The 23,276-nt window shown below is 43.2% G+C and overlaps 1 protein-coding gene across 7 annotated transcripts in view; it reads left to right on the top strand.

The window, feature by feature from the left end:
- The first annotated feature begins 374 nt into the window (after positions 1-374).
- TRERF1 (transcriptional regulating factor 1) overlaps positions 375-23,276 on the top strand; it is a 100,981-nt gene continuing 78,079 nt past the window's right edge. For 4 of the 7 annotated variants that reach the window (XM_039570004.1, XM_039570002.1, XM_039570003.1 and 1 more), the window contains exon 1: positions 809-961. The gene's annotated coding sequence lies outside the window, so the exon portion shown is untranslated. Of the gene's footprint in view, positions 566-724; positions 962-12,299; positions 12,321-23,276 lie in introns of those variants that run through there. The other 3 variants (XM_039570001.1, XM_039569999.1, XM_019282331.3) reach the window with 3 other exon arrangements.

Raw genomic sequence — 23,276 nt, 5'->3', positions numbered from 1 at the left:
CTGGCGCCAGGGGAGCACCCCCTCCACCCAGCCCCTCGGCGGCGGGACCCCCTCGGCCCCAGGGCTGGCGCGGTGTCGTCCCCCGGCGCCGCCGCCCGGGCGGGAGCGGGAGCGGTCCCCGGCCCACCGCCCTGCGGCATGCGGCGGGATCCCGCGGCACCCCTTCGCCCGTACCCCGCCGACCCGGCGGGAGCCGCTGACAGGTCGCCGCCAGTGGCCCCGGCACCTGCGCTGCGCTCACCGCCCTGAGAGGAGGGGCTGCCGGCCAGACCGCGGCGCGGCGGAGCGGGAGGGAGGGAGAGAGGGAAGGAGGCGGCGGCGGCGGCGCACGGCCGGCGGCGGGCGGGCCCCCGGGGGCGGCGGGCGCCCCTCGCCCTCGCCCCGCCGCGGGGCCGGGCGGCCGCGGCGCCACCGACACCCTTACTTCCTGCTTCGCTACCCGGGGCCAGACCCATCGCGGCGGAGGGATCCTGCCGCCTCCCGCAGCCTCCTCCCCCTCCTGCTTCTGCTTTTCCCGGCTCCCTGCTGCAAGGAAATTATTTGACAGCGATTTGCTGACACCGAGGTTTTTTTTCTTTCCTTTTTTTTTTTTTTCTTTCTTTCTTTTTGCATCACGGACTCGGCAGCGCGGCGGGCGGGGGAGGCCGTGCCGGAGGTAAGTGCCGGTGCCCGGAGCCTCCCCCGGCGCGGGGCCCCCGCCCCGCTCCGCTCCATGTGCCGCCGCCGGCGGGGTGGGTGCCGGGCAGCGGGGCCGCGCCGGGCCGGGCCGGGGGAGTGCGTTTCCTGGCGGAGCGATATTTGTTTACAGGATGGGCGCCGTACTGTAAGTGAAGTAGGACCGAGCCCGGGGCAGCTCCGTAATAAATTAATATCGCGATTTGCTCCCGCCTCGCAGACACCGCCACGAGCCCCGCGCCCGCCCCCCCTCGCCCGCCTGCACTTGTTGCAGACTTCGCGCCAGGTAGGGGCAACGCTTCGCAAGTTTCGTTTTTACAGGAGCCGGGGCTGCGCTGGAAGGAGAGGAGGAAAAAAAAAAAAAAAAGGAGGGGGGGGAGGGAGAAAAAAGTTTGCAGCTTGCGGTTGACTTTCGGTCTACAGCGCCGAGGCCCTGCCGGCTGCTGCCGCCTCCTGCCCGGCCGGGCGCGGGCGGGCGGGGGGCACTGCCCGGTACCTGCCCGGGCCGGGCGGGCGGCGGGGCCGGCGCGGGGCGCCCCCACCGCGGCGCTGCTGCGAGTCCCGGGCGCCGCCGCGCCGTGCCGTGCCGTGCCGTGCCGGGAGCAGAGGCGGGGAAGGGCGGCTCGGCGAGGCTCGCCGCGGAAGTTCTCCGAGCCGCGCTGCCCGTCGCGGCCCCTGACACGAGTGGGCGACCCGCGCGCTACTCCTCCGGTCCTTCTTCCCGCAGCGCGCTCGGTGCCGTCTCGGTATCAGTGTTGGAAGCGGAGCGGTCCCGGGGCTCGGCTGTGGAGCCCTTCCCGGGCGGCACCGCGTGGGGCGAGCTCGTTTTGGAGGAATGGGAATTTCTCCCTCCATTCCCGCGGGAGAGTAGCGCGCGGCGAGCTGGGCGCTGGCGGGGCGCTCCTGGTTTCTGGCCCGTCAAAATTACGGGGTGGTAAGGAACAAAAACTCTTAGCCAGGTGTTTAAATACTGGAGAGGCGATTTGCAAGTGAAATTAATCGGCAGTTAACCAGTTAATGGATAATGCCTATTCATCCTTCTGCTGACTTTACAGAGTGGTTTTCACGTCTGCCTGTCAACTAACCAGGCTTGACTGATCGAGATGTAAGCCTTCGTCCAGTAAAATCCGACCTGCACTTGCTGTCCTTGTGCATCAGTGCTGGTCATCATTCAGATAGGTACAGGTGAGGTTCACACATTTTTAAACACTGACATGATGGCAGCAAAACACATAGAATGACCCACAGAGTAACTATTTATGGAAAATACTGCGAAGTGCTTAACTGTGTGATTAATGCTTTAAACAGGTAATCAGTGAGGGGGAACTTTTATGCCTTTGATAGCTACAATTTTACTGTAGATATGGGAAGAGGAGAGAGTTCACCTGGCACGGTTGGCCTGCAAGGGCCGCTCTGCTGCCTGTACCCATCCTGCCTGGGGCTCTGGCCCGAAGAGCTCCCCTGGGGACCAGGGGTTTGTCTGCTGCCCCCACTCAGGGTATAGTGTCCTGATGAAGTGACCCATCCTTACAGTGGCGGTCTGTGCGTGAGTTGTTCCTGCATGCGGTACCTGGAGCAGTTTGCTGTCATCGCTTATCTACTTTGTGGTGTTGGATGTTCAGTTGGATCAGAACAGTGCCATTGCATTAATAAGGTGCATCTGTCTAGAAATAACCCACTTCACTTTGTTTCCCAGTGAAGTGATGGCGTTTGAAATGCCCTTGTTGGTATGTTACGTTTTTTCTGAGTGTTGTCCAAGGCACACATATAACTACAGAGGGGCTGCTCCATGAGTGCTCTATGCATGCATACTATGCAGCTTTGCGTAAAACAAATAAAGACTTTTTTTAGCATTTAGATAAGTGATTTTTCGTATGAAGAAAATGTGCTGTATGCGTTTTTCTTTCTTCTGTAGAGGATACTCTGATAAACTTAGGAAAAATTAAAGGCTTAGTATAGCCTACTCAAAAAGTTTTGGTGCAAATAAACACTTACAATCTGTTCTGCTACCGTTGATTAGCAGCTTGTGTTGCTGAAGTTGGGAGACCTCAGTGAGGACCTGAGCAGCACAGTGGTATGGTAGTCAAACGTGTGTATCTTGAAAAGCCAAAAAAACTCAAATACAAGTAATGCACTTCACTGTGAGACTTGGCCTGAGTGCGGAGTGGAGAACTGGCCTCTCGGTAAGACCGAGGCTTAATCACGCTGCTATATCAACGTATGTCCTGCTGTTGGCATCCCTCCCTGGGGAAGAGGGATGAGGCCATGGGTAGCTAGGCTGGCATCCTGCCTCCGGTGTTTAATATCATGGGCCAACATGAGCATAAATAAACCACAGCATGACTAACCTCTCTACCTAACATTGACTCATGTTGTATTTTGATAGACTGAAAAAGTCTCCATGCCTGAGCCATTTCATTTTCTCAACCTGTATGTTACTGATGATGACCTGCTTATTGGGAATACTCCAGTATGCATTAAAGACCATAAAGCAAGACTTTGTTTCAGGTTTGTTTTGCTTTTGCGTCGTGCTCAACTAGCCTAGATAGAGAAAAGGAATTCCTAGATTTTAAACTCAGAACTCTGTTGCTTCTCTTCTTCTGGCCATTTTAATTCTTCGAGTGATACAGTGAGGCTTGCTATTAGAAACTGGGCTCATACCTTGGCATCTGGCAGGGAGTGTGAGAAAAGCGTAAGGAGAGCAGTTCTGTAAATCACTGTAGGTTTCCTAAAGCAGTAAGTTAATATTTTGCTGTGAATATTTTCATCTTATTTTATTTTTTTTTGTTTGTTCTAATCAAGTGGGGGATATGTCACCTAAAAACTTACTCAGCCAAGTCTTTGAGAAGGCCCTTCTCTCCCTTTGCCAATACTGTAATGGGACGCTATAAAAAAGAAGGGCCCTGCATTGTGCCTCCTTACTATGCGTCATAATAACTGTGAGATAAGGCAGTTTCATTTCAGCTTCCTTAGAAATATGTGTTTGTTTTTTGGTTTTTTTTAAAAAAAGCAAGCAGTGTTTGACAGATACAAAAAAATGGTTGATGTGGAAACAATTTGTCTCCTCCCCTTGCATTCTTTTGAGACCTGCTTAGCTGCACAGTTCCAATGAAAAATTATCATCAGAACTGTAATTTTTTCTGTCCCTAAAATTAACAGATCTTTTTGCCTGCCCTCCACCTGAGAGAAGTAGGCAAAAGCATCTTTAAGTGCATGTATGCATTTGCCTGGAGTAGCTGCCACACCCTTGGTTATTTACGTAAGGTGAGGAGCACAAGTGGTCACACTGACTTCCATGGCACTGCTTACAAGAGTAGAGTTACTGTGTGTGTAAGTGGGGGGGGGGGGCTGCATTCAAAACTAAAGAAAAACGAAGGCAGCGAATTCCATACTTTTTGCTGCATGTGAAGTTATAAAACCTCTTCTTAACTTGTCCATCTCTGAGAAACCTATTACTGTAATCAGTTGCAGGTCTGTGAGGGGAAATCAGGCCTTCTAAGATAAAGACGAAAATAGCACATTCAAATGTATTTTAAGAAAGGCGACTCTTCCTTCAAAGAGTAGGTCTGAACCTGGTTCAAAGAACAGTAGCAATAATTTTTTTGTGTTGTTTTTTGTCTCTGACAGCTCTTTGCTTGAAACCAAACAGATTTAAGAGATTCAGTGAAATTACTTTTGAGCAGCATGCATTTAGGCACCAAGAGTTAGCTTAGGGAGCTTGTGGGAGTATCTCCTATTAGATCTGAAATGCTGAGAATGGACTCTTGCACCATCATCTCCTTGCTGCTGCCACTGGCCAGACTGGCCAGGAGGACAAAGTGGGTGACACAGTCGGTCAGCAAGTCATATCAACACTGGTTCTTGCTGGATGTTGGTTTCTGCGGGCAGAAGGAATAGTGTTTTTGATAGCAGTTTGTCTTCTCTCTTTCTGGCTTGCCTGTGTCACTCCATGATGGTGGAGATGTGGGCTCACCTGGACCTGCTCAAAACAGCAGCAGGAAAAAACCAGAGACCATTGATTTGTGTGGGGAAAACCTAGAAAATGTGCTCATTTTCCTGCCACAGAAATTTGAAGGCAAATACATCATTTATGTTACTTTCTACTTGAGAGGATAATGGTCTGGGAAACCCAGGACATGGTCTAAATATAAGCCCTATTACCCTGTAATAGTGTTTGATTTTATTGTTTTTTTAAGTTTAAACTCTTTGCATTAGAGTGGGGTGTTGCAGGGTTTTGGGGCAGTCGTGTAGCGTTAGGTATATTTTGAGGTTCTGAGTGAAATGAGTCTTGTGGTTCCAGCGTAATGTGTTGCACACCAACAGCCCACCTAAGTTTTCATAATTGACTGATAATTTGCTCTGGAAAGACCCAAAATCCTGATATGAGGCAGATTCAAAAGGTAGTTGGGTTTTTTTTTTTAGATTTTCTTTTTAGTTTGTCATTTTCCAATTTACAGTTTAAATTCTGTTAGAATTTCAGACGAATTGCTTCAGCTTCCCATCCACCATTCAGGTGGGCTGTTGCCACTTCCCAGGCACATGGTGACAAGTGCCGAGGTTCCATACCCCACCAATGTCTAAAGCAGCCATCCTGGGTCATGTAAAAATTTTTCTCCTGTCTGTTTAGTTCAGCAAGAAAATGGTTTTTGTCTTTCCCCTCCCTCCCCTCATCTACTGCTCATGTTAAGATTTTTTTATAGAGCCCGCATTGTGATATGTCCTTGAAGTGCAGAGCAGCAAGGTTTTGTTTTCCTTTGCCATTTTTTCTCTTCATGTTTAAAGTTCATTGCAGCTATAGCAAAGCAAGATTGCTATAGATGGTCTTTTCTGATTCCCTGCTCCCCGCCCCTTTGTCAAAAATGTCATGTTCAGTAATGAGGAAAAACTCAGGTACTTAGGTACTAAAACTTAGGTACTAAAACTTACTCCAGCTAACCTTGGAGTATAAAGACTGCAAAAATACGGATTGGGGAAGGATTGCCCCAGCAAAACAGGTAGGTGTAAGTTAAATGTTAAATTATCAGCACCTCCTTTTTAAAAGATCCCTGATGGTGAGGTTTTTGTTCACGCCATCTGGCTAGAACAAGGCTTACCAGGACTCTTAAAGGACAGGGGCCATTTGAGGTGCAGAATTTATATCAGGTACTTTCTTTTTAAGTGAATGTCAAATCCTAAATAATTTCAGCATCAGACTGCAAAAAAAGTTTAAAATTTGAGAATGGCTTAAGTTCTCTGTCTTTTAAAAAAAAAAAGTAATTTTTGTCTTTGTTCTGCACTCCCTCCTTTCTCCTCCACCCCCTCCCCCCCCCCCCCCCCCCCCCCCCCCAATTTTCATTGATGGGGAAGTTTCATTTCCTTTATATATATTTATATGTGTATGTGTATTTGGGGGGGGCATGAGGGCGGATAGGAAGGAAGTCTGTGTTCTAGTTTTTATATTTAAAACCAAAAAATATTTAATGCCGGTGTGTTTAGAAATGATCTTAAATACATTTTCCCAAGTAAACCAAAAATTCTGCTGGTGAATAGTGAATATTATTAGGGGATTGAGGGGTTTCTCAACACTTTTGTGTCGGTGAGGGTCCTGTCTAAGTTCCAGTTGTACTAGCTGAAAAGTGTTTTTCCCAGTACTGTCATGTTTCACACGCCAAATCAGAACTAGAAGTGCATTTTCCTGGAAAGATCTCTATTTACTTGGAGGGTTATGCCAATTACAACTACATTAGGGTTTTTTTTATTATTTTTAATTCCACACTTGACCTACATAGTAACTTCTTTCATTTTCTTAGCAGAATACCCGCTACAATCTTGGAATGTCAGTAAGGTAAACCTGATGTCCTGTGGCTCTAATGCATATGGGTACTCTTGCAAGAGTATGATCTTAAATGAGTCCTCGTGGAATGAATGCTGTTAGAGCTTTGCATAACTTGAAATAGCTCTCTGTTCTCCAGGCAGAATTAAACACATTATTGGGGAGCAGGAAATATGTTATGAAGTACGTCGTCCACACGTAATAATATTTTTTCCTCAAAAGAGATCCCATGTACTTTAATTTTGAATACATTTTTTAAATACTGCAGGTTAGGAAATACTGCATTGAAAATCTGTGGAAGTTTGGAGACATAAGATGAGGTGCTTTTAATACACATTTTGGTCAGAGACTAAAAATTATTTACTCTTTTGAATAGTGCCGCAGTTCATGAAGAAGGAGGAGGTAAATGGGGCTTCTTTGGCAAGAGTCTGTAGGTGCTGGGTGTTGGAGCAGGAGTGCAGCTGGCAGTGCTGCCTCCTGGACTTGTACCACCAGTGCTTCATTCTGCTGCTACCTTGCTGTCTCTTTCTGCTGGTGGAGATGATGTCCTAGTGGAAGATCTTGTTTGTACCAGAAAAAAACAACCGTGGCTAGTAAATAGTGCTGTTGTTATTTTGGAAGCAGATTTGCTACCTATTTGCTCTTTTGGTGATGCTATAATTTGCGTTGTTAGCAACAAGAGTAATGTATGAAATAAAAAAATGGATGCTGACTAGGCTTTACATGGTTCACAAGTATGAGTACTTGGAAGACCCTACATAGCTAAACTGAGCTTTCTTTTCCCTAAAATGTAGGCTTTGAAATATTTAGCCCTGAAATATTTAGGATATTGACTTAAAGTTTCATAAACATCTTCTCAATTGCTTCTTTTTTGGTCTGCCTCTTTTATATTTTGTTTTATCCTGAGTTTGGAAGCTGAGCTTACCTTGCAGAGAGGTGGTGGTGGTTGAGTTGGCCCCTTGCTGCTCTCAGCAAGGAGAGGGCTGCATGTTGCACTCTTTTGAGAGGCTGAAAGCATCTTCAATGTCTCCTAGGCCACAGTGGGCCTTGAAATAACCTTGAGCTCTGTGGCCATTACCAAAGCCGAGCTGGAGGCTGTAGTCACCTGAACCACAAGTACGCACCACGCATAGCTCAACGCTGAACGCAGCAGTTTTGTCACTGCTTGTGCTCCTAGTATATTTGGGGGGAAATGTGTGGAAGCAGTTCAGATGGTAACTCACTGGCATGATTTTGGGGGTTTTTTTTGGTTAGTTTTCAAAAGGTTATATTCAATGTTGCAGAGGAACCCCTTAGGTATCTTGATAAAACAAAAGAAATGGTTAATGTTCAGCCACACTGAGCGGTGCAGCTTTGCAGGAGCACTGATGCTTTGGCCTGCCATGCAGTTCAAATTCAAGCAAAGGTCTCCCACGTGGTTGCTTGCATATGCCCTCTTATCTCTGTTTTATATCTGCAATTTCAGTATATGCGTCCAGAATGATTTTTATTCATTTCCAATCATTCTTCAAAGATAACTGGCAAAAACCAACAGGCTGGTTGTGATTTTACAGCAGTAGAAGGTAGACAACTTTGATCTTGTTAAATTAATTTTCTTCGTGTGTGGGCTGAGTGTGTAGTGTGCTGATTTAGTTTTTATTGATCATTGTAAAAACGTGAATTCAGCATCACAGCAATGATAATAAACAAGTACTTGCAGTGATATTCTAATGAGTTCCTGGCAACAATAAGGCAGAAAACCATCTTGGAGATTGACATGCTTTAGTGGTGAGATGCTGAACCAGGCTACTTTTTATGAAAGGGTTGAGTAAAGCTGTTTGAAGTTCTAACTCTCTCTGGCAACACACTTGCTGCGAGCAGGAGCATGCCAAACGGGGCAAGATGCAGTCTTTTCATGGAGGCATTTGAGTGTCAGAAATGGTATTCTTGCCTCTGTCTGGAAGGGCTTTCACTCTCCTCATCACGCCAAGGTAAGACAGGTTGTGGGAACCACGTATCTGCTTTGTTAGAAGGTGTCTCTGAGCACAAGCAGTGAAGCACTAATGACCTTTCCATCCCCATCCGCAGGAATGCCCTGTGAACCATCACCATGTGTTTCAATGAGTCTGCATGGCAAAGCATCAGGTACAGAGCGGGGGAGTGGAGAGAGGTTTCTAAATTAGCAGGCAATTTATGTCTGGAGAAGTGAGATTCATATTCATAACTACGTTAAACACATTTCTGAATATGGTAGGGGCATGTCTCCATTTAAGGTGGCAGTTAATTCCTCCAAGCCAAAATATTTGCAGAAGTATGGGCAGGCAAATTCTCTCTCATGCTTCAATTGATGCTGTTTTTTCCAAGACTGGAAGAGGCTTCTCAGTTGTGGTGGTGAACGGTGATTCTCTGGTTTGGTTTCTGTTCTTTTTGTCAGTTAAGCTTGTTTTATGCTGTCAGAGTTCAGTAAATTGGTATCTGAGCATCATGCATCACAATGAAAAAGTATTGCTGCTGTCTGCATGAGTTTGATAAAATTAGAAAATGAGAGGCAAAATTTTTCTAAAGTGAGGAAAAGAAGGTTTTTTTAGGTCTATGAAATTTTGGAAGAGATGCTTTATAATGAACTTTAATACTTTTCTAAAGTTGCTGCTATTATAATGAAAGAGCATGAATAAGAGAATATGCCTTGCAGGTAAAACGAAAAAAGATTTCACCATTTATATACTTGAAAACCAAAGATGCATTGCAGAGGATGAATTTTACCGTTCCTATATTACTTGTAGTAGAAAGTTAGTCTTTGAAGTTAAAAACAGCTTTAGATTTAAAGAAAATATACACCTGAAAAGGGAGGTGCAAAGAAAAAAGACATTGGATTAAGTACTGTTTTGTTAATGAAAAGAATGTAAGTTAAGCCAAATGTGGTTGCCTGCATAGTAAGGTACTGCTTAGCATGAGTGGGAATGATAAAATAAGGTCTTAGCAGACTTTTATTTCAATGATTTCCAACTTTCAGAAGTTTTAATGTGGACGTTGCATGCACATACATAAACGATAGACTAATACCACAGAATTACTCTAATTTATGAAAGGAGCAATACTTTGATGCTGGAAGTCTGTCAGCATATGGTCCCTAGGGTAACTACTTGATCGTTAGTTAAAGTAGGGGTTCATTAAAATAACATGGGCTCATCTGGTTTTAAAGGCCACCTCTCAACCAGTAGGCGATGGTCCAAAACTAATAAGGTTGTAGTGCAGACATTATATGGCAGTGGCACGTAGATTGCTACATAAAGCTGGCTGATGGGAAGGCTTCCGTTGGATTGCGTGCTCAGTATTGGACCAGATTTTTCAATTTTTAGTCATCTGTAGCAAGGCCTGCTTTTACTATAGTTGGTGTAACTACCTGTGTGACTGAAAGAAGGTGCAAGGTTGGGTCTGTGTATGACTGCAGCTCCTTGTTGTAATTATTTTACTCTGTGATAATTGTATTCTTCTAGTTGAAGTATCGTAATTACAAAGTGGATGATGGGCTTCAGTTATATAAGGAAAATCCTTTCAATTTAACCCCACACTATCCTTAGCATAAACAGCTCTTTTTTTTTTTTCAGGTAGAACTTTCAGGTTATTTCTGGAAAATCTGTACTGCTAATTACGTAAATTAAAAGAAACGAAAAAAGAGAACAAAAGAGTGGGGCATTTTATTTTAGGCTTCAGCAAATGCAAAGTCATATGTGGCCATTACAGCTATCTAGAATATGTACCTGCATTGTTCTGCTGCTGCTTTTGTTACCAGTCAAACTTAACTGGGCATTTCTCACAGGCTTTGTGTGTTAGATTGCCAAATGTGGGAACCGGGAAGTTTTTCCAGTAGCAGGGTCAGCTTGTGCCCCCTGGAGAGTCCCTCCCTGCAGGGCTCCTTCCTTGCACTCACAGAAGTTTCTTGCTGAAAGAAAATGTAGGGCTTTCTTTTTTTGGTCTGTTTGTTTTTATGCTGTTGTGTAGGTAAGCATGCGTTTTCTTAGGGCAATCCTCTCCGAGAGCAGCAAGTTCTTGTACCCGCACCTTTTGCCTCTTCTGGCAGTGAGAAGCTCTCCTTGAATGGCGGAAGAGCAGATTTCAGATGTGCCTGCCGATCAGAGAGAGAGGAGAATGGAAGAAGTGGTGTTTGAGTGAATGAACAAACTTTCAAGCTGACTCAGTGATACACGCTGTAAGGATTAGTCACCAGCTTACGGTAAATCTGTACGGTGCTTGCTGGGGATGTGTCTCTATTGAGCTGCACTTAGCGAGCTTTGTAGACTGAGAATACAGGTAAATGTTATTTCCACAGTATTTTCCCGGTGAACAACAACAACAAAAGCCAGTGAAACTCAAAGACTTGTAAATTACTAAGCTAAAGGCAAAAAAAATCTTTTGGTTATCTCGTGGTGCTGCTATCTTCATCTGTGAAACTAGTAGGAAAGTGAATAAATTATGCAACAGCCTTTTTTTTTACTATTTAGAAACCTGTGCTTACATGTTATTAGTACTGTTCTACCCTGTTCTGTGCGGGTTGGTTTTATCTGGGGTTGTTTTTCTTTCAGTGGGTATGTTTCAAGCTGCATTTGTGTAAAACACCAATTTACATGATGGCAACAGAATAACAATTACAGGGAAGGATACTCATCTGTTGAAAACACTATTTTCATTTGCCAAACAGAAATTTCAGGAAAATTACCCTCCAGGTTGAATTTTCTCATAAATGTTCTCAAGTTCTGAAATTATTTAATGGCATAATAGGTAAGCACAGCACTTATAGCAGAGTTCCCAGTAAGAAGTTATTTTTTTGAGGGGGAAAAAGTGGAGGGTTTTATTTAAAAGAAGTTATTATTTTTAAAAAATGGTAAAATTATTCTGCAGCATTTCCCAAGTTACCCAAATCTAGTAAGTATATTTTTTTTTGTACTTTCAGATTGTTCTTTCAGCAGTTTCTTCTCTGTTTGGCTGAAGTTTTTTTATCTTTTGATAATTTAGCTGAGCATCTTTCATAATTCTAAGATGCCCTTTCTCTCTGATCTTCTGACCTGTTTTGCTTGGCTTGTTTAATCTGTCCTTAGAGAATAGTTAATTTCAGCCATAATGGTACCAAAAAGTACTTTAGAGCTGTTAGAGCAAGTTGGTTTGTTTCTTTTTTGATACTTTGTTTAAAATTACTTCCTCCAAAATAAAAAAAAAACACCAAACCAAACATCGTGTTGAAGAGTGAGAACCAGACTGCGCTGGCACTGCTGGGTGGGACGGTGCTGAGGGTGCGTGCCTGTACAAGTGGTTTGGCTCACTGCTCTCCCAGCGAGCTGATCCCGTCAAAGGCTTCAAGTCCTCTGAAGAGCAGGAGTGAAGGCTGAAAGCGTTATTAAGTTTTGGGGTTATCTCACACTGTTTATTTGAAATGGAAGCCAAGCAATTTAAATATCTCTGTATCTTAGATCTGAAAAAAAAGATTTTTTAAATTTTTTTTTTTCACTAGCCTATGTGTGGAAATGACATCACAGCTTACATCAGCCATGCTAAATTCAGATGTTTTTTCTCCTCCCTGTTGGGTTATTAACTGAGCATTAGCTCTGTGCTGCGAGTCTTCCTTTGCTGACTGTGGCACATCGATAACTTCATCGTAAATGCTCTGAATTTTGTGCGATGAGGAGAAATGAAGATCTGGTGTAAAGCCTTTTGAAGCTGGTGGGAATGTAGCTCGTTTGCTTGCTGTGCGTGCAGCCAGGCTGGGTGACCCCCTAATTCTGCGTTGTTCCCAGGATCCCTGCTGCAGCGGAAGCAACCGAAGGACGGCACTGTGCCTTTTGGCACTTCTGGTGACCAGGTCAGGAGTTTGCTGTGGCACATTGTTGGGTAGGTCATGTCCCCTCAGCCCTGCAGGTCAAAACCTGCCCTTGTGAGACTGAGTAGGTTTCGAACTAAAGCTCTTGTGTTGTGGCTGAATGTCCCATGTGCAAAGCTGAGCTCTGTGGCAGGGAATAGAGAGCTCCTCATCTCTACCAGGAATATCCAGGTTTTGGAGCTGCCCTTCTGAGGTTGATGTAGGGCTACAGCTGTGGCAAAGTGTGAAATGGAGGCATGGGGGTTTCCTGTGAGAGCCTGAGGAGCTGGGAGAAGGGAAACAGAAATCAAATTAAAGTTGACATTTTGAAAAGTTGATTGCTGTGTTTTTTAATCATAAAGCAATTTTTAAAGTAAGTCATATCCCAGAGGAAAAATAAATACATTAAGAAAAAGGAGAAATGTGATGTTGAATTGATGCATTTGAGTGCAGCACACTTGATAGTGTGGTGGTGGTGGTACCAATGTGCACTGAGACAAAGCAAAAGGACAACCATTATTCTGACTCTCCAGCTAAATTTCCAGCCATAATGTCCTATATACAGAACATTTTAATTTATCTTTACTATTTTGGGAGGGCTGAGGCTGTGGGGATGGGACTCATCCCAATAACTTAAAATAAACCCCAAAAAACACAGCAAAACAAACTCACCTGACACTTCAATGGATGTGGAGAGATTTCCCTTCTTGTCGTGGGGCTCATCAGCTGCCCTCTGCCCTGGGAGAAAGGCAAGGAGGCCTCCAGGCACCTCCAGTAGGAAGACTTGCAGTTAACAGCTTTGGATTGGGCTCATAGCACGTGAAAGTTACAGATATCCATTCACACGCTTTGTGTCTTTTATGTCTCTTCTGGCTCAGCTCTTCTGCTGCTGTAGTCAAGAGCAAGGGGATGCAGGGGGAAGGGCTGAGGGATGTCCTGGGAGGGCCCATGTTGGTGTAACCCCGTGTGTGTGAGCGGCCAGTGCTCACGCACGCCACGGAGCTGGTGCAGTTACTTGTCTTTTAGATCTTGCGAGGAGCCCTCCGTTGCTGCAGTTATTTGTAGAGCCATATGCTATTTTTTTTCTTACATATGTTCTCTGATAATTGTCAGTAGCAGGTGCCTGCGAGCCAAGGCGGAGCGGTATTTAAAAATCAGATGCTTAATAGGATTAAAGAATTGTGTGAGCTAAGCACCAGCAAAAAGGCCAGATTGAAAGCACTGGCCTCTGAAGGTCATGCTCCCCGCAGAGCAACAGCATGGTTGGTAGCAGTGCTGGTCCTTCAGCTCCATCATCCACCTGTAGAGATGTGACCTTCAAGAACTAGTCAGGAGGTGTGGTTTTGGGTCTGATATATGTGGTTTGGCTAAATCAGGGAAAACACAAAGTCCCTTCTGATGTGTCTGCCAGCCCCCAGGAACAGAACTGGACATGTGCTGCATCCCTGCTTGGTGACTTAGGTGGTACAGGGCTGGTTGGAGATGTGACATGAAATATCTAGTCTGGCAGACTCCCACTCTTTGAACCCGCCTTTCCCCCTGTGTTTGTCAAGCATCCCGAGCTGTTCAGGTTGCATAACTGGTTGCTGTTTCTTTGCATGTGTGTGCATTGGGTCCCTGTGGATCACTGCTGTGATAGTAATTGCTGATGTTGCATCTCCTTCCATCATCTGAGAAACAACCAGCAAGAGGAGGATCTGGGGAGACTTGTAGTCGCTCTGGACTTGGAATGATGCAGCTGTGTCCACTGAAAATCATTTTGGGGCATTGCATGACCAGAATCCCCCAGTATGCATGATATTGCTGTCACATCATCTTCACGTCTCCACAGATAGCTCTCTGAATTACCCCTCCTTCTGTGTTTCATTTGGGGGGAACTTAGAGCTGAGTGTAACAGATGTCTAGGTGACCAACAAGTCAGAAGTATTGTGTATTTCAAAGTGTCAGGAAAGACATATTGCCCCTAACATTCTTTTATGGGGGGGTTGTTGGTTTGGGTTTTTTTTTCCTTCATTTCTGGTGAAGAACTAGTAAAATATAGAGCACATATGGAAATGGCAGACGTTGTTGGGTTTTTGAATTTTTTTTTGTTGTCCTTGTTTCTAAAATTAAGCACACAGGAGTTTGTGAGATCTTGCAAAGAATTTAAATCATATTGCACAGTCATGTGTTCAAGGAATCTTTTTAATCTAGTCACATATATAGTGAACAGACCCAGATTTTAAAAAATATATTGCAGTAAGGAGAGATAAACCAAACGGGATAAAGACAAAAGACTGCTAAATATTTCGGATTGTACTTACCTTGTTTAGTTTGCTGCCAGTAGTCTGTTCCCTTCTTGTTTGGTTGTCCCTCATGTTCTTCCTATGTAAGAAAGAAACCTGTGGTATGAGCTATTCTGCTTATCCCTTGCATAATGTTGGCAGCTGAGAATTGGATCACACGACTAAAGTAGGTCTGTCTCTGTGTGAGAAAACTAACAGTTTCTCCTTCCTGTGGGTGGGCATCCATGCACAGGGGTAGTAAGTTTTTATGCTGCCATGGTGTGTTTCTGTAGTATGTTTCTGAGCTGGATTGGAGGAGGAGGAGTGATCTCACACCTTGACCACAAGTGCACTTGGCAGTGCTCACATGGGCAGAACTGGTTGCAGAATTTGGGTCAGTGGGACAGTATCCTGTTGAGCTGTCTGGCACAGGACCCTCTAAGACTGACTAACTGTATTAATTTACCCTAATTCTTGCTATATATACCACTAAAAGCTTTCTTGATGTTTTTACTTCTGCATCTGCAGAACGTCAACCTTGGACTACTACAAAACCTTTGAAATAATTTTGGTGGCATGTCCTGCACCACTTCAGAGCACGAGCTACTCCAGTCAGACATGCTGAACTCAAGCTTAGGCTTTGTAACTGGAAGAGATGTACAGCACATCATACAACTGTATGTGACATTGTTTTACTTGTTTCTCACAGTAAATTTAATGAGGAAGTCTTGGGAGATACATATATATACACACATGCCCAAGGCAGATCTGGAAGCAGTGAACATGGGAATATATGCATTGTGTTGTAATTGTTTTCTCTTGGGGGTTCTGTTATTGTTGTCCTTTTCACAAACTGTGAACCTGTAATTTTTCATGTGCTGTTCTTTGGCCCTCTCTGCCAGGGAGGCTCAATCTATCATGTTAAAAGAAATCAATAAAAAGTCTAGAGGTTTATTTATAAAGTAGAGCATGGAGAGAGGGTGCAAAAATTCCATTAAAATGGCAGTTTAGCACTAGCTACATCTCTTTGGGACTAAACTCCAATATTTTAAACTATTAAAATTGTTACAAGAGTGCTTTTAAAGTATCACAAATCACAGTAAAGCTTTCTAGCTGAAACTTGCCTTTATATAATGCACTAGAATTTAGTTTATATATGTTTTTGGAGTGTCTGATGCTGCCCTCAAACACCATTTTAGCATCCATTTTAGAGCTTTATTATAGTTAATAATCTTACAGGTTTATCCTCAGGGGAAAATACGTGAATGTAGGAAGTCAGAATTTATTTTCCTTCAGAAATGTGAGTGTATGTATGTCTTTGTTCAGATGCAGCTCTGAGCAAATTAATTATTTCTGAGAAGTCCATAGGCTTCTAATGTAATTCATCAGGATTGCCTGGCTTGGCACATGCTACTTGGTTACAGGAACTTATAAATTCAGGCAGCTGTGTGCTATTTTATGACATAACAGTTTTCACCAGTGATGCGATGGTCATCTACTCCATGTTTTCTATCCAAAGAAATAAATGTGTCTGTCTGCTCATAAATATGGTACTGGAGAGTTTATGGGATAGTATCTGTGTTGAACCTCTCAAATATCAGAAGCAGTGTATCTGAAGTGTGAGCTTTGCCTCCACTCAGCATGTTTTTGAATTTTTTTAATAGCTGAAGAAGATTGATCTTGAAACTGTTGAGTTTAAAATGCAAATGGCACTGTATAGTTTTGTGTTGTGCCATCTTCTATCCTGGGATAAAATTGTTTCTACTGGAAAGGCCCTTTATTTACTTCCAAAAATATCCAGAAAAAAAAGGTGAACTCTTACTTGGGCCAAAAGTAGGCTTCTCCTCCTTCAGGAGACAGTGCAGGCTGTTGGAGAGCATGGCTCTTGGTAGGGGCCGTGAGAGCAGGCTCCATAAGTGAACATGGCAGAAGGCAAATGAGAAACTCCAATTCACCAAACATTTGTGTATGGTAAAAATATGCACCCTGTCCCACAGTCATGTCCATACATACAGCTCGATAACCCAATTCATCGTTCCTGCGTTGTTCATCAATTTTTCCTTTTCTTACTGACCTACAGTCTAGTTCTAGCTTACTTCTTGCTGTTGACTGTGAACATTTTCTTCTTTTCTTGCTATGTGGAGTAAAGTAATGATCCCAGCAAGCTTAAAAAAAGCAAAGCTATTAACACTGCCCTTTCACTGTTAATTAACATCTGAAGTTTCAGAAGAAAGGCTCTAACCTGTGTAGTTTCTGTGTGGTGGAGACGCTAAAGGGAAAGCATTAAAGCTTACTTTCCTAAGCACAGACAGCTAAAATAATTTCTGTAAGGTGCTTCTCAGTGTGGAAAAGGAAAGCCTCTAGTTGTTACACAGCTCTGAGCAGAAGTGACAGTTAGCATCTCTGCTTTTGAAAAAAATAAGCAAGTGATGTTAATGAGGATAAAGTAGAAGAGCATCATTCAGGAAGATGGAATTTCCTGTGAAGTCTGAAGTCAGCAGCCCACTGAAACTGGGATTGCAGGTGGGTTAATTAGGTTTGGCCAAATTGTGTTTCCTGCCAGCTAAGGTTGGCTGCTCTTATGGTGGAGGGGCTCCCCCTTCCTCTTGCTCCTCCTGGGCTTGCTCAGGCGTGTTGGCTCCCTCATCTTTTGGTGCTGGGCAGTGCCACTGTGCCCAGACCTGTGCAGAACACCATGATGTAAGGAGGGGAGTCTAGTGAGAGGTGTGAGAAGAGGCAAGTGAGAGAATGCCCAAAGCATTAGACTGCAGCCTTTGGAAGGCATTTGTGAGGTCAGGGTGCTGCAGCGGTGTGGAGGCTGCCTGAAATCATTCAGGTAGTATGATGTCCTTGAAGAGAAATGAGAGTCTTCTCCTCTCAACATGCCGTGCTGACAGAGCTCTTATGGCTGTGACTCCCTCACTGTTGTCCCTGTTGGCAGAGCAGCCGGTCATCAAGCTTTGAACATCCTGTAGTTCAGGCCGCTGGTTTCCATTTCTCTCTCTTCTTTCCAGTGGTGGACATGTTCTCAGTCTAGCAGGATGTTTGTCTCCTTGCCTGCAACATTGACCTTTTGCAGATTGTAGTAAAACAATCTCGTTGGAGTGTTGGTGGTTGTTGGTGCTGCCCATGAGGAGAACGGGCCTGCAAGGTGCACACCGAGCTGGCTGTGAGCAGCTGGCACATACTTCGTGTAACAGGTTAAATCTGTTGGATTGGATTGTTTCTGCTTCTAAAATTTCCTTGGGAAGAGCACTGCTTTTAGCCAACTGCTTGTGGGGTGAGTCTGGTGGTACACTGGCATCTGGGTCACAGTCTTTGTGCTGGGGTTGGGGCATCAGCCAGCTCCTAAAGAAAGCCCCCAGTCCGCCTAGCGAGTTTTTCCTATTAGGGCAGTTTGGGGCTTGGTGATATCCTACTGTCCCCGTGGGGGGTGGGGAGCCATTTTTTTGGGTTTGCCATAGTGAGGAGGTGGTGTGTTTTAGGATGTTGTTATGACCTTGCTGAGTTAAATAGCTATCGTGTAGCTGCTGGTGGCTGGAAACGACTGTCCCCCTGCAAGTCTGATCCTTTACAAGTTTGTGGTCTGGTTTTCATAAGAACAGTGCTCTGAGACAATTAAGTCACTATTTAACCAAACTGGCAAAACCACATGTCTTTGGCTTTAAGGAGTTGTCCCCACCAGGTCTGTTGGGCTTACCCTTTCTCAAGGTGGTGTGTGAATACCTGCACTGGCCCTCTCCTGTGCTTGGGGTTGAGCCCGCAGTACGGGAGGGAGGACTCTCTCAGCTTTTCTAATGCTGATGGCAGAAGGGAGGAAGTGGTAGATACCAATCTTGCCCTCTCACACAGCCTTCCACACGCATCTTGCTGGTGGCCACCCGAGCTGTCCCCCAGAGATGCTACCCTACCATGACTAATTTCCTGGCTTTTAATTTGAAAATGCAGTTATCAAAGTTGTGCCAAGTTCCAGCTTTTGTTGTATATGAAAACCTAGAAAGCATACTTCTGGGAAGAGGTATTGGAGATTCGTTGGGTTTTGGGTATTTCTGGTCACTGGAAGACAGGAAGGGGATTAGTCAGTGTTGAGGCTTTGAATAATTTAGTTGATGTACCTTGATTTCAAAATCAAGACTTAAGTGCATTGGAAGTAGTAAATGTAAACTCTGTCAGGTACAAAGACTAATCAAGGCTGTGATTGTTAAAGATTTATACTGTCACTGGTAATGCCATAAAAGCTGAATCTAATTGATGAGTTGATCGACCTGTGTAATAAACAGATTATCTTTCTTCTGTTGTTTATACAAATACTTTTGTTTATAGTATTTTGTGGGCAGCAGTATTGAACTGACCATACATGTTAGACATAACTGTTAGTTAAACTTCCTTGGGAAATATTTTGACTAGTAGATGTACAAGCATGTGAATCTAGTAAATTCTTTATGCATAGTTTTCCCAGCTATAAAAATGTGCCAGTTAAGGGAAATAACTTCTCTTAGTAAGTAAATACTACTCTTAAGGAGAAGATTTTGTGTTTTCTTGCGTGTTTTTCCTTTGGGATATGTGTGTGTGTTTTAAAGAAGAGTGCTAACTGAAAATGCTTGCTTGAAGTATTGGTGAGTTGGTAATGCAAGGTCAGATACTTGTATTACTTATATGGCCACTTTTTAAAAAACAAACAAATTTTAATATGCATTTCATGTATATTTACAGCTACAGATGTTGTAAAATACAAAGCACAGAGTAGAATAATAGAAGTTAGTTATAAATATAGAGGCACTGAATTAACTGAGATGCCTAGGGAAGCAAATTTAGAAAAAACAGGTATTGAGATGGCTCCTTTCTTTATCTGAGCAATTCAAATGTCAGAAATTGTCTAGAAGGAAATTTTTATGGCTTGTACAGTTTCAATATCTGAAAACCGTTTTTACCAGATTTTGCACTTATTGGTGGAGCTATAAATAAATGCTGAATAATTTTGCTGGGCTTCATGGAGTTTTTGCAGATCAGTATCAGCCCAACAGCTCTGAGAGTCTGGCCTCACTTCCTCCTTGGCTGGAAGAGCCAATCCAGTTCTTAAAAGCTGTGGCAAAGCTAGCTGGGCATTAATCTTAGATAAATTGGTAAATTAGGGGCTTTTTTGTTTTGTTTTTAATTAAAAGATATCTTTTTCAGACAGACAGTTTCCTGGGAATGCTCGGAGAAATGGTTAACTAAGCAATCTCCCATTACCAGTCTTAGTCCCAGTGCTTGAAAAAGCAAAATACAACATGCCCCTGCCCCAGCCTCTCAGAAGCCCACCAGACAGACAGCCTTCACTCTCCAGGGGCTACCCCAGCCTGAGCACCCCTGAGGAAAGTGTGGAGCACAGAAAATGTAGCGGTTTGGTAAATGAAGTAAAGGGGAAAGTTAAGTTCTCACTGTTTCAGTGTGGAAAGCAAGAGAGAAAAAACAGGGTTGGCTGTATGTTAGCCTAAAAATCAAGGTTAGGAAGTTCCTTGGATAGTATGAACTCAGCTTTTTTTGCAGGGAGCTGCTTTTGGATTGCCTGGCTCTTTAGGAATTGGCTGATAAATTTTAATTTTAGCAAAAAATGAGTTAGTCAGTTACCTAAAATAACATTTTTATTAATGCCTTGGCCTAGTGTAAAACATTTAAAATTTAAAAAGAAATAAACCCACTTTTTTCCTGGATTTCTTCTGTCTTTAAAATTGTCTCTATGATCTGACAGCAAGCTGTGAAATGGTTGTGACACTCACTATCTTGACTTAAGGCCTGTATCAAGACTCCACGCCAGGGAGTGCAATCATGCGATAAGCAAAGTAGTCAAACTTGTCTTAATTGCAGCATTTAGTTGCTTTCTGGGGCCTTCTCTTCATGGGGTTTTGCAGGATCAGGATTATGAATTAGCTTCTCCATACACTGCTTGTGACCCTTGACTGAACAGAGTGAAGGGAAAAAAAAGACTGTGTACTCGTAAAGACATAGCAAAGAGGAAGACAGTTCACCTTTTATTTTAGCTTCTGGAAGTGCAATTTTTGTTGAGTTGCTGTTAAGAAAGGCTTGGTGAGATGTAAAATGGACTTGTCCTGACTTCTTCCAGTGATCCCAGCACCGAAGTGCTGTGGGGCCTGTCCTGTGTTTCTTGGGTTAAGAAAAGTGAAGCGAGGCAGCAGGAAGCAAGGATGTAAACTTCTCAGAAGCAGCAGGAAAATAATGACATCACTGTTTTTTCAAACTTTGAGCAGTCTTAAAGTTCTAGAGCTGTTTTCATCATATCTATTTCATGAGGAAAAATGTATATTTTTCATAGTTCTTGATATGATCATATTCTTAACTTTTCACAGTGGTGGCATTTACAGACATGACAACTGCTTTGAAATAGTGTTTCTTTTATTACAGATCTGATTAGTTGGGAGGGAATGGGGATTAGAAATTTTTATAAGAAGTACTGGCAGTATCTCACGCCCCCCCCTTTAAATATCTTCCACTTTTATTTCTTTTTATTTGAAGTCATTGTGTGAGGAGCATGTTACCCACTGAAATAGAAGTACGTGAGGTGCTTGGAATTCAGCATTTTTGTGAAGTAATCTGTTTCAGCAAAAATAGGGCTGTGAAACTTTTAATAAAAAGTAAAGAAAAAGTTCTGAAAGTTTCTGACTCTGGAAACCCACTTTTTTCTTATGAAAGTTTTACTTGTTGGTGTAATTCTTTAAGGAGGTTGTACTGCTTTTGAAAAAAATGATGCTGAATGAATATCATGGGATAATACAGAAGCCTTTGTAGGATGTTGACTGACCTACCTAAGAAACCCAAGAGAGATAATTACAACCTTTGGTAGTCTACATGTAAATGCACTTTGCAAATGATTTTCCATGCAAAAAATGCAAACCAATTACATTTTGGAATCTGTACCTATGTGGAAAATGGATTGTAAAGGAGATGCTTATTTCAGGCAATTTTTGATGAGTTCCAGATTAAAAAAAAATAAAATTATGGCATATTAAATTATTAGGCATCTTTACTAGGGTGTAAGGAAGATTTATGATGCAATGAAATATAGCGCAACCTAATTTAGGACTTGACAAATCTGGTTTTATAGTGTTGAATTATAAGGGATACCTCATTACTTGTGGGGAAAACTTTTTTTATTGTTATTTTTGGCACCCTGGTCTCCTCTTTTGTTGGGCTGTGCTCTGTAGAGGCTGCTTTGGGCAAGATGTCTTAGCTGATCCTTTTTCGAGGGAGCTGTGTGGGATGAAGTCATAATTAAGGATCACATCCTGGCAGGCCTTTCTTACCACGTGTGGTCGCTGATTTCAAGTTAAATGCTTGCAGTCCTCATTGCTCTTCTCGGTCAGAAATGTAGTTCTTCTTAAAAGCATGGAATGGTACTTTATTGACAGATATTCCTTACTGATAGTGAATATCAGGTGCTGTATGTACAGTATATAAATAGAAAATTTAGCTATGCCAAAATTACATGTGTGCTGCCTTTTTTAAAATCCTTTATTCCTTTCTTCTGCATGCAGGCCTCTTGATTGCACAAGGGCATGCTTTGAGCTTAAAGCAAGAGGCAATTTATGTGGAGTATGACCTGGCATTATGGCTTGCAGCAGTAAATAGAGAACATAAAAAAAAAAATCCCATGATTTTCTCAGTTTAGGAAGTCTATGAAAAATCTGGGGTAGCAAATACTTCGATCCTCTTTTGAGACTGCTGACCGTATTCTTACATTGCTGTTTACAGGTTCTCAGTTGAGGAAAAAACCTGGAAACTAAGTCTGTGCATTCAACTAAACTGAAGAGCAAGTTTTACCTGGAAATGGTATTTCTTCATAGGGTAATACAAAGTTTCCTGTGTGCAGTGTTTCCCCCGCTGCACTGACATGCAGAGTGATTGATCTTAAGCAAACTGCACACACGTGTAACTACAGCCATCTATGTGCACATATAGGAGCATGTGACAAAAGAAAACAAAACCACAGGTTTTGAGTTCAGACAGTAGATCTTTCAGGGACCCTTTCTCCTCATTTCTGTGAGAGAGAACTCTCAACTTCTCCCGATGCTGTCTGTGTTACCTGACGCTGTGGCTACACAAGTGTGCTTTCTGAGGTGTTGTGCCTACCACACGGGAGGAGTATGGCACTGCTGGATGGCTTATGTGGTCAGGTATAAGTAGCAGAGGAAGTGTTTATGTTTAGGAGACTCTCAGATTGAGCACTTAAATGACTTACTGGTAAGCACAGCTTCAAAAGTTTAAGGACAGTCGCAGTTTGGTGTGTGTTGAATGTGCACTATGTTATGCACTTAGTTTCAACTATAAACCATTTGCTGAGTTTTAGTGACTCTGATGTTTAGTCTTTGCTCCCCCCCCCCCCGTTTAGACATTAGTAGCCAAGTGTTTTGCCTCTGTATGTAGCCTTAAGCTGCACTTTTTTCTGATGTAGACATCAGATCAAATTATTTATAAAATGAGGACATCCTTTTGGACTTCATGTGTAAACAGTCTTAAATATGTGCACAGGCAGAGAGATTCTTCTCTGTTTATCCACAGTTGCAGGCTAAACATTAATAAATGCTAACATTAAATAGTGGATTTTCTTCCCTCCTCGTTCTTCACTCAAGTTTTGCCTTTAAAGGTTCAGATTGCTTCTCTAGGTTATCCAAAGAACTTTTCCCTTGCCCTTGATCAA

This window comes from Corvus cornix, chromosome 3 (genome assembly GCF_000738735.6).
Source record: "Corvus cornix cornix isolate S_Up_H32 chromosome 3, ASM73873v5, whole genome shotgun sequence".
Classification (NCBI taxonomy): Eukaryota; Metazoa; Chordata; class Aves; order Passeriformes; family Corvidae; genus Corvus; species Corvus cornix.
The sequence above is the reverse complement of the archived record's forward strand: the minus strand, read 5'-3'. Positions and strand labels throughout refer to the sequence as shown.